At 33.7% G+C, this 12,187-nt stretch overlaps 1 long non-coding RNA gene across 2 annotated transcripts; it reads right to left on the minus strand.

The window, feature by feature from the left end:
• Window positions 1–3,095: 3,095 nt before the first annotated feature.
• On the minus strand, window positions 3,096–8,129 carry LOC134234843 (uncharacterized). 2 transcript variants are annotated; one of them, XR_009985269.1, is made up of 3 exons: window positions 7,690–8,129; window positions 6,966–7,112; window positions 3,096–3,119 (listed from the first exon to the last, which is right to left on the minus strand). It is a non-coding gene; the product is annotated as an uncharacterized LOC134234843 (long non-coding RNA). The 2 variants fall into 2 exon arrangements; XR_009985268.1 differs by lacking the exon at window positions 3,096–3,119 and adding an exon at window positions 4,653–4,771 and having other exon boundaries at window positions 7,690–8,127.
• Between the last annotated feature and the right edge of the window lie 4,058 nt (window positions 8,130–12,187).

The raw sequence follows: 12,187 nt of genomic DNA on the forward strand, positions 1-12,187 counted from the left end.
AAAATTGCTTGTTTAAGCTCATTATATAATTTTTTTTTCTTTATACAGTATAATATCTTGATGTCAAATCACAATACATTATTCTGTAGTGTGTAGAGTCCTGAAATACATATTTTTAGATGGGCCAAATTTAGAAAGCAAAGAAACAATCAGACTAATAGCTAGATTTCAAGTTTTATCTAAAATTGACAAGCACATAAACATTCAAAAAAACAGTGAAGTTTCAAGATATTTAAAATTGACAAGCACATATTAAAACAATCAAATACATCTGTGACAGTACATGTAAACACACACTAAACAATCAAAATAATGGCTATATTTTAAGTTCTACCTAAAATTGATAATCAAGTAAACAAATAACCACAATACTCAAATTTAACACTTCCAATAGATTTCCCCCTGTGCTATCTTGCAATGCAAATTTAAGCCTACATGTATCTCAAGTTAAGGTTGTAATTATACCATGTACATGTAACTATTGAAAATTAGACAACATACATTGTACATAAGAAAATATTGTGCCACACACCAGAGCTGAGTACGTACATATACTTCTGCAAATATCGATAAACGGTCAATTTATTACACCTGTTATCTAGCTGTTATCCACATAAAAAGTACACCTCATATGTAATTAAAATTAAATATTAGTTAAATCCTTTATCCTATAGATAAACTGGGTTCTAGATATAAAAGTTGATATTTAAGTCTATAATGCAGTGTTTCACAAACTTCACTGTTTGGCTGTAAGTTGGCGAATCTGTGCATAAGCGAGATGCCCAAAAATTGTTTTTCACATTGTTTTCTCCAAATGTCTTCCAGCTTGAATGGATGGCGTTCTTATATTTGCCAGAGTGCTGCATGTCTGGCTTTTTGAACTGTTCCTTTCATTGAGTGGCAGTCTAAATCTGAAAAAAAAAAATTAAAACTCAAAAAATCATTTATCAATGTACATATATTAATTGATTGTTTATGATATATGGTCTGTCATATTTTGACCATATTCTGGTGACAAGACAAATGAAATTGTATATGAAACAAATTCCACTAAATAATTCATAATCTTGCTATTAAGCTTCATAAAACCCCTATAAAAGTATATAACAGGGTCAATTATTAAAAATTCTAACATTAGGTTCTTTTTTTTCTCTTTTAATATGAAAGTACATGTATTAAATACCAGTACTGGTGGAGAAACGATGCAGTAACATATCTGAGAAGTGCACTGGTGTGTATTAAGGTTGAATTTGTAAATATTATGTAGTGTAGGGTTGCATGTTAATTGACATCTTTTAAATTAATTATTAGGTCATTATTTTAAGACTTTTTTCCCAAGGCCGTAACTACCATTGAGGTAAGTATTTAAAATTTTTTGAGTTTTGAAAAATGAAAAAGTTTTACATTAAACTTCTGAATTATATGTGTCTTCAATCTAAATTAATATACTAGTATTCGAATTTTGTTTCAATTTCTGTAAATCGTTCATCTCACCAGGTGCCTCATTTTCAATTAGAACGCATGTAAAATTTTTTTTGTGCCATCACTTAGTACTGTGACAAAGGACTTTGGTTTTTACAGTCTCTTCCGAAGGACCTGTCTACATCCCGCAGTGGGATTCGAACCCGCGATGTACATATCAACTCCTTAGTCTGCGATTCTAGAGCATACGCTCTAACCACTGTGAAATGCAGGCGACAATTCAATTTTCAGGATCCCTCCCCTCCCCCTGGAAACCCTATCACTGGCCATTATTATCCTTGCCCCAACTGGGACTTGGAATACCCAGTACCCTTGCCTCATTAAAAATTCGAGCCTAGTTACGGCCTTATTTTCAGTAAATTGTGTATGATATTTTTGTTTACTTGATTATCAGAATGGGAAAGTGTTGGGTGTGGACCATGGATACTTACTCTTCTACAGCATCTGATCCCACCCTCTTTTTCAGATTGTCTACTCATAATTTGAATAGTATAAAATGACTTTTGAACTTAAATCACTCATACTGATATTCACTAGGGATGTCAACGAATATTCAGAAAGAATAGTCAATATACATATATTCGACTATCGTTTGATCATACGGACTGATATTAATTTCATACAATTATTGATAGTTTGCACAAGATTTCATAATATATCGTAAAAATTGGCTTCAATTATGGGGTACATATAATAAAATTTCTTTAGTAGGTTATTTGTTAAAAATGTGTTTAATCAAAGTAATTTTGAATTCAGGGCAATAAACTTATATTTACCCATTTCATTTATTTACAAATCAATAGTCTCATATGTAAAATTAAGGGTATGGTATAACTGTTCAAAGGAAATTATTTGTAGGTCGATGCATGTTAAAGTGGCAAACATGTATATTCAGAAAGAATATCAATATATCCATATATTACTAGTAAACAGCTATTACCAAATCGTAAATACATGTAAATCAGGACCAATTAATATGATAGTAATTAAACCGCGTAATCAGTTTTTTTGGCTAGATATTAATTTCATACACATTATTGAAAGTTTGCACAAGATTTAATAATATAAATTTTTAGCTCTCGCTCTCTCTTTGTTTTTATAAGAGACGTGGTTTAATTAGTTACCTGTCAAAGATCATTAACAGACATGTAAAAATTGGCTTCAATTATGGGGTACATATATACTACCGTTATGTAAAGTTATGTAAAGAAAGAACAAATACAGGCGTTTGATATCCTGCATTTAGATAAAATGTGCAGATAATATTATTAATTTTGAAATTAAATACATTGGATAATGGATACATATTGATGTACAGTTTTTATTGCACTACGTACATGTTTACAATTCAGAAATTCGTTGTACTAGTATAATGGTGATAGCACAGATTAATAAATATTGTAAACTAGTCTGTAAAAGACAAACAGTGAAACAAACAGTGAAACTGGTATGAAAAAATATTTAAAATTAAACGAATATTTGACTATCTTTTGACTTAAGCATCCTAGTAACTAAGCTGTCCGAGTAAAATTGACATCCCTATAATATTCACAATTCATTGAAACATGTAAATATGATTCCCTCACCTGCAAAAAAATCAGTTTTTTCCAGTAGAACATCTTTACACACTCATAACTCTGAAAATATAATTTAATATTCTAAATATTTTATCAAGTTATTTTGTTATATTTCCCAGGGGCCAATGTTCACCTGAGAGATGGACACCTTATTGTCTCATTTTTAGACTTCTATACATAGGAAAATTCCCTTCAAAATGCCTCCACCCTATCCTAATAGGTTGTGCATATCTGAACATATAAAAAATACAGTATATAAACGATAGTGAGTTATGTATTAAAGATTTTTACAAGCCGATGAACGTCTATCATGATTTACATGCTATTAATGTAATAATATTTTCAATTCCAATAAAATAAAACTAATTCCCTTGTTAATCATAGATCTTTCCTTTTCTCCCTCTTCCCAAATCTGAGAGAAATTAAACCCCATCACTAATTCCCTTGTTAATCATAGATCTTTCCTGTTTTTCTCCCTCTTCCCAAATTAATTAAGTCTTAATACAGAGCTCCATATGATATACAAAAATGATCAAATTTTAAAACTAAAATGTCTGAATTCTTTTCTTTGTTAATAAAAGTTCTGAAAAAAATACTGAATATTGTTGTTTACATTGAGAACAGTAAAAGTGAGAGTTTTGGGGATCTTGAACCCAACATTATTTTACTACATTCCTCCCCCTCATATTTTTAAGTTTTTAATTATATTGTTTTATTGTAAATACTTATATATATTGATAATTAAAATTGTTAAAATTCCATTTATTTATACTCTTAAAATTAAAAAAAAAAAATACTGACTCTGACTTTAACTAGCATGATGCTAAATGAGAACAATCAGACAATCTGACAGGTCATCATCTGTATCAATGTTCCCTAATCTACACTTAAAACATTCTTTAAAATAAAATAAACAGATTTTAGAGTAAAATATCTTGATAAAATAGTTTTTTAGATTTTAAAAGTATATTTTGAAAGGTTTTATCGTGTTTATTTATTAATGATTTATTAGAAAACTCCTCCAACAAAAACATCAGACTATCCGACATCAGTGATGGAAAATTCTCCAATAATTCTTGACGTAAATAAAAAATGCATTTATTAATTAAAAATTTCTAGAAATAAATTTTCCAATTGTTTGAATCTGCAGCTTTGATAGGCTTGACTGAAATAGAATATGGGGTTATAGTTTAAATCTAGTATGGGGCTGTGGCCTTGGTGTATTGATGTGAGCTGAAGAATGGCCTACTTCCTCAGCTCTTGAAAGTTTAAAGATTGTGAGAATGATCTGTTTTGTGAAAGTGATCTTGGTCTTGAATACGCCTGATGTAAACAGTCTCTTGCGTAGTGACCCATCTCACCACACTGGAAACATTCCACCGGTTTGGCTCTTTCAGGACTATATGATCTTGATTGATCATCTCTTGTAGGAGATTGTGATGGTGATTCGTATCTTGGTCTTGATTCTCTCTGTGTCTCAGACACCCATCCCCCCTTCCACAGCTTGGTATATGAATGTACACATAATATTAAATATAATATATATATTATATTTCTAAATTAGTCATTAAGATGACCAGAGTTAATATACAACCCTTATCTTTAACATCTTTATTAAGGTGACCAAACACATAATAACTAGTGTTAATTATAACGGTGACATTTACAGATGTTCCCCAAATGCTGTCCAACTCCCTTTTTGTGCCTCATTCCTATAAGATATAATCTTCAAAAAATATGATCAGTATCAAAGGATACTTTGTTTGGGGAACATAATTAAGTAACATGTTCTCTTCCACTTCCCATAAGTGGCATAAGATAAAATGTAGCCTATCAAAATGCCAATGGGCAACAATGCTCTCTGAAATCTTCTCTCTTTCTAATAGCAGACACCCCCGCATCCCCCCTTCCACAGCTTGAAATTTTCATCATATTTCCTTTCAAAGACAAATTATATGTTCAAGATTAACAATCAACAACAAATACAATAAACTCTAGCAATGTGAATGAACCACAGTGCCTATACAGTGTTTTCCCTAAGAACCGGCAACCGGCCAAATTGACCGCTTCAGTTGACAAAAATGCCGGTTTGAAATAAAAATTTGTTGTAACTTGTAAGGTCCACAGAGATTCTGTTCATAAACTTCAGTCATCAGCCTGTTACAACTGATCTCTAACCCTTTACTTTGAAATAAAGGGAAATCACTGCTATATGTAACAAGATTAACCAAACAAGTCCATGTGCTGACCAATACATGATCGACTGAGTACAATTCAACTGAGTGCTTGCTAGCACGTTTACTATGGGCATTTACCTGTAACGACACAAATCCACATGGCTTGTTGTTTACACCTTAAAACTTATTATATGATATAGTGACAGTCTGAGAAATCTGCGTAATTTGCAACTCGTGGATTAAATGGAAATTGAGATTCCGCGGAAATATGACCCTCGAAAAACTATGTCTACAGTATCATTGGAGGCCCTAAATTCGTTACGGTCCTAGAGTCATTCCCCTTTTATTTACCTTGAAAATCTCTCAAGATTTCAACCCCTGTTACACCACATCATCACAACAAAATATTTTGATTGATTTTGTCATATTTTACAACTGCTGAAGATTATATGGACGAAGGCAAGCAAAAGTATAATCAGACACAAAATTTCCTCTTGCATAGCATAAATTTTGCTATAATTACCACATATGATAAAAAAGAAAGTATTTCATATTTTTTTCTTACATCCTATCTCAAGTGTATTGGTGCTATGGTACCCATTGTTTTAAAATATCAAGTCTACATATGTCCCATATCTGATTTGGAATTTTTGGCCTGTATAACGTAATTTCCACTAAGGTCATGACCCTAGGACCTGTGTTTAATATGGTGCTGGGTAAAGCTCGGTACTCTAAACAGCATGTAAACAATCAATAAATGCATGATTTTTTAAAACTATCAATTCAATCGAAAGAAAAAATATTTACAACAAGTTGCTGTCCATTAAAAAAGGACTACAATACGTGGACCACATGCATGTGTCTTTAACCGAAATTCATGCAATTCAAATAATTTCTAGGTTTGATGAATATTCATGTAGGTTGTTTCACTTTTTCTACAATGATCTGCCTACTTATGACTGATTGAAGTCTCAAAGCGAAATTGTTAAATTTTACTCCGATTATAGCCTTTAGTTTTGTCAGTTTAAAAAATTGGGTTATCCTGATACATGTAACCCATAATGGCTGGTATTGACACCTACATGTAGGCCTGTTCTGGATTTATACTGAAGCAATCTATCATGGGAAAAATATATCTGATGGTACACGTGTAGCACAGCTCTGTAGTACGCAGATCCCCCCCCTTAAAAATCTGTTGCTATACCTCTATTATAGGGAAAAGAGTACCAATTAATTTCCCATAGAACTCTATACAAACCTTTTGCCCTCCAAGTAATTTACTAATTCCCGTTCAAACAAATCACTGGTATTATTTGAAAGTTCGGTCTAAGCACTTAATAAAAACACGAAAAAAAATATACCGTTCCGCGGCGTTTATAGGTCAAATTTTCATTTATTTAGAACTTACAGAGATCGGCAATAAATGACACCCTGCCAAAAATATCAATCCCCACTCCTACAATCTCCCCTGGTATTTCTATATTTTCTGTAATATTCCCACATTCCATCATTTATTTCAAACATTAATATTTTTACTTTAAAATGAAAATATTTACATACCTCTATTCAGCCAATCAGGTAAAGCCTATCCATTTATTACTCTGCTTCATCTTGTTCAACCAGGAAATGATGTCAAAATCTGGGTCTTTGGTACTCTTTTTCCTATACTTACATACTTACCTATCCTAGAATTAGTCAATTTTGTAATTTTCAAAGACCTTATACTTACCAATATACATGTATGAAATTTGAGGCCTGTCACTTCAGTGTCTTGGAATCTGTGGCCATCTTAATGAATGTCACCTCCCTGCTGCAGGTGCTTTTCCAAAGAGTGAAAAACTTTCATTCCTGTGATGAAATCTGGATGCAGTTGTCACTGTAATGAATAAAATATTTATAAAATAACATGATTTTGTTTTTGGATGTTAATAAAATGATATAAAGTCATAATTGTGTCAATTTTTTCATAGGGGTGGAATCTACCCAAAATAAAGAAAAAAGGTCCAAAATTTGAAAAATCATAATTAATTAAGCAAAATTAAAAGGTTTTACAAAGACTGATATAGAAATTTTCTTATGCTTATGAAAAGTAAATTGCTTGAGACTCTGATATACTAAATGATTCTTATCTTAACCCTCCTGTTGCTTAAGTATATACAAAAAAGTTTCCCCACCCCCCAGTGAAAGACACTTAGAGAAATAGCAGGTGTCCCCGATTATATTTGTTTACAATTAATTCAGACAAGATAAAATTAATACTTTTGATAACAAATCAAAGTGCAGTGTCTGATAGTCTTACACAGTACAACCATAATCTACATTATTGAATTTCATGCTTTAAAAAGGGGAATTCGGATTAATTTGTAAAAAATTAAGAAATGCAATAATTGATTTAAAACCCCAAAATGTACACCACAATAAGAGGCTAAAAAGTTAATAAATGAAAAATTTACCTGCAATGTACAGAAATCTGTCTGACAAAATATATCGGGTGGGTAGCGAGTCTCCATCTTCTTCTTATATAGAGAAAATGCCCCCCGCCGATCAGATACCAAGCTCTCCGGGTCCAGGAAGCTGAAATATGAAAGTCCTCTATAGTCTTTAAATGAAAATAAATCAATAAAGTTAGTCAAATTAAGCATATATCATAAAGAAAACAGCAATAATTTTCAAGTTTTCTGAAAAATTACCAAATTACATATCTTCTACATGGCCGAATGTTTAAAAAATGGATCCGTCAAGGGTGGAATACATGTTTTACAATTTTACATGTAATTGCATGTAAATACTAGAAAAGTCAAATGCGATACATGCAGTAATGTCATTCCAATAATTCAAGAAAACAAAATCAGAAGCCTAAAGTCACAATAATTAAGATTATATCATGTTGAAATTCTACATATTTGGTTAGCTAGTCTAAGGGAAGTATCTCTAAGTACAAAAACTAGAAAGCAGTAGAAAATGAGTTGCAGAGAGTCACCCATCTTCGCTGGCCAAGTGTTTCTGATACACTACTCTCCCCATAAACCCTTGGCATACGGTGAAGTCAAAAGACGGGATTGTTTTCCGTCACGTGATCTCGAATCTATCAGATACGCACAGATTGCGTCATCGCCAGAAATAAAGACACGTTTAAAAAAAAAATTAAATCGAAGTTTTTTTCAAGAATTATTAAGAAGCAATAATTGAGGTATGTTTATTTATTATGTATAGAACAAATCTGAAGCTTCATTATAGATTCTTAATCACACATTTAGAAGATATTGGATGACACCATGGCTATTCATAGAAATGAATGTTATATTACGGATCGTTGTTTACTTGCGTTTTTCATTTCCGAGATTAAAGAGTGAAGATGTTTTCCGAACGCAAATATCGTCATTTACAAACAAGAGGCCCATGGGCCACATCGCTCACCTGAGAAGCTTTGACCATTCTGTTCTTTACCAGATTTCACCCTTGTTATACATAATGCATCCCCACCCTACCCCACTGATCATAATTTAGACATTTTGAAATCTACACTACCCCATGATCCTTCCATGGGCACATATGTTTAAGCTTTTTTGGCCCAGTGGTTCCTGAGAAGAAGATTTTCAAAGATTTTTCCTATATATTTCTATGTAAAACTTTGATTCCCTATAATGGCCTGCCCTTCCCCCAGAGGTCATGATTCCTACAACTTAGAATTTACACTACCCCAGAATGCTTCCACATAAGCTTCACTTTTTCTGGCCCAGTGGTTCTTGAGAAGAAAATTTTCAAAGAATTTTCCTATATATTTCTATATAAAACTTTGATTCCCCATTGTGGCCCCGCCCTTCCCCCGGGGGTCATTATTTGAACAATTTAGAATCTACATTATACCAGGATGCTTGCACATAAGTTTCAGCTTTTCTGGCCCAGGGGTTCTTGAGAAGAAGATTTTCAAAGATTTTTCCTATATATTTCTATATAAAACTTTGATACCCCATTGTGGCCCCGCCCTTCCCCTGGGGGTCATGATTTGAACAATTTAGAATCTACACTATACCAGGATGCTTCCACATAAGTTTCAGCTTTTCTGGCCCAGTGGTTCTTGAGAAGAAGATTTTCAAAGATTTTTCCTATATATTTCTATTTAGAACTTTTATTCACCATTATGGCCCCGCCCTTCCCCCGGGGGTCATGATTTGAACAATTTAGAATCCACATTATATCAGGATGCTTCCACATAAGTTTCAGCTTTTCTGGCCCAGTGGTTCTTGAGAAGAAGATTTTCAAAGATTTTTCCTATATATTTCTATGTAAAACTTTGATTCCCCATTGTTGCCCCGCCCTTCCCCCGGGGGTCATGATTTGAACAATTTAGAATCCACATTATATCAGGATGCTTTCATATAAGTTTCAGCTTTTCTGGCCCAGTGGTTCTTGAGAAGAAGATTTTCAAAGATTTTTCCTATATATTTCTATGTAAAACTTTGATTCCCCATTGTTGCCCCGCCCTTCCCCCGGGGGTCATGATTTGAACAATTTAGAATCTACATTATATCAGGATGCTTCCATATAAGTTTCAGCTTTTCTGGCCCAGTGGTTCTTGAGAAGAAGATTTTCAAAGATTTTTCCTATATATTTCTATATAAAACTTTGAATTCCCATTGTGGCCCCGCCCTTCCCCCGGGGGTCATGATTTGAACAATTTAGAATCTAAATTATATCAGGATGCTTCCACATAAGTTTCAGCTTTTCTGGCCCAGTGGTTCTTGAGAAGAAGATTTTCAAAGATTTTTCCTATATATTTCTATATAAAACTTTGAATTCCCATTGTGGCCCCGCCCTTCCCCCGGGGGTCATGATTTGAACAATTTAGAATCTACATTATACCAGGATGCTTGCACATAAGTTTCAGCTTTTCTGGCCCAGTGGTTCTTGAGAAGAAGATTTACAAAGATTATTCCAAAATATTTCTATGTAAAACTTTGATACCCTATTGTGGCCCCGCCCTTCCCCCGGGGGTCATGATTTGAACATTTTAGAATCTACACTATACCAGGATGCTTGCACATAAGTTTCAGCTTTTCTGGCCCAGTGGTTCTTGAGAAGAAGATTTTCAAAGATTTTTCCTATATATTTCTATTTAGAACTTTTATTCCCCATTATGGCCCCGCCCTTCCCCCGGGGGTCATGATTTGAACAATTTAGAATCCACATTATATCAGGATGCTTCCACATAAGTTTCAGCTTTTCTGGCCCAGTGGTTCTTGAGAAGAAGATTTTCAAAGATTTTTCCTATATATTTCTATGTAAAACTTTGATTCCCCATTGTGGCCCCGCCCTTCCCCCGGGGGTCATGATTTAAACAATTTAGAATCCACATTATATCAGGATGCTTCCATATAAGTTTCAGCTTTTCTGGCCCAGTGGTTCTTGAGAAGAAGATTTTCAAAGATTTTTCCTATATATTTCTATGTAAAACTTTGATTCCCCATTGTGGCCCCGCCCTTCCCCCGGGGGTCATGATTTGAACAATTTAGAATCCACATTATATCAGGATGCTTTCATATAAGTTTCAGCTTTTCTGGCCCAGTGGTTCTTGAGAAGAAGATTTTCAAAGATTTTTCCTATATATTTCTATGTAAAACTTTGATTCCCCATTGTTGCCCCGCCCTTCCCCCGGGGGTCATGATTTGAACAATTTAGAATCTACATTATATCAGGATGCTTCCATATAAGTTTCAGCTTTTCTGGCCCAGTGGTTCTTGAGAAGAAGATTTTCAAAGATTTTTCCTATATATTTCTATATAAAACTTTGAATTCCCATTGTGGCCCCGCCCTTCCCCCGGGGGTCATGATTTGAACAATTTAGAATCTAAATTATATCAGGATGCTTCCACATAAGTTTCAGCTTTTCTGGCCCAGTGGTTCTTCAAAGATTTTTCCTATATATTTCTATATAAAACTTTGATTCCCTATTGTGGCCCCGCCCTTCCCCCGGGGGTCATGATTTGAACAATTTAGAATCTACACTATACCAGGATGCTTCCACATAAGTTTCAGCTTTTCTGGCCCAGTGGTTGCTGATTGGTCGACCTGGGTGTACTGAAATCCAATTAGAACTCTGGAAAAAAATCCCTATTTCTATGAACACCGCAGGCCAAGGGTTTATGAGGAGAGTAGCGAATCAGAAACCCTTGGATAGCGAAGATGAGAGTCACCCTGATGGAACTACAAAGAGCAAAAAGAGGGAAAACACATACCTTTGTGTAGCTACAATATAGAAACAACCAAACTACAAACTGATCCCCCTGCAGTCAAATGGAGGCAATCCAGAGGATCACATACACTACCGACATGATACGTCAAGACAGAAAATGACCTCTTTTCACATGAACACCACGAAACTCACTTTTAAGGGCCGAATAAATTATTCAAAAAGATACCAAACGTGCAGACGTATAAGAAACTAAACAAAAATTAACACCAGGCCACCATCCTACACTTCCAAAAGTACACATATATAGCAATTCATATAAATACACAATTACATGTACATGTAAAATACATAATTAAATTTATGAATACATACAAACATTTATTATAAGATCAACCTGATACATTTTCTTAACTTACCTTTCTCCTATGGCCAAGTCAACTACACATTTTTTTTTACCAATTTCCATCCTCTGTAAACCCCCCCCCCCCCAATCTCTACAAAAGACCCCAAATCACCTCTAACCCTAATTTCACAGATAAATAATTCAAATTTTTGTTAATTATTCTCTCGAAATGTCTTCAATATTCAATTAAATTGCTAAAAATAACTTTTAATGACTTTCACTTCACTTTACTTATTAAAAAATGGGGTCTCTATAGGGAAAAGAGTACCAATTAATTTCCCATAGAACTCTATACAAACCTTTTGCCCTCAAAGTAATTTACTAATTCCCGTTCAAACAAATCACTGGTATTATT

Source organism: Saccostrea cucullata, unplaced genomic scaffold (assembly GCF_032062105.1).
Source record: "Saccostrea cucullata isolate Sc308-1 unplaced genomic scaffold, CSIRO_AGI_Scuc_v1 ctg19403, whole genome shotgun sequence".
Classification (NCBI taxonomy): domain Eukaryota; kingdom Metazoa; phylum Mollusca; class Bivalvia; order Ostreida; family Ostreidae; genus Saccostrea; species Saccostrea cuccullata.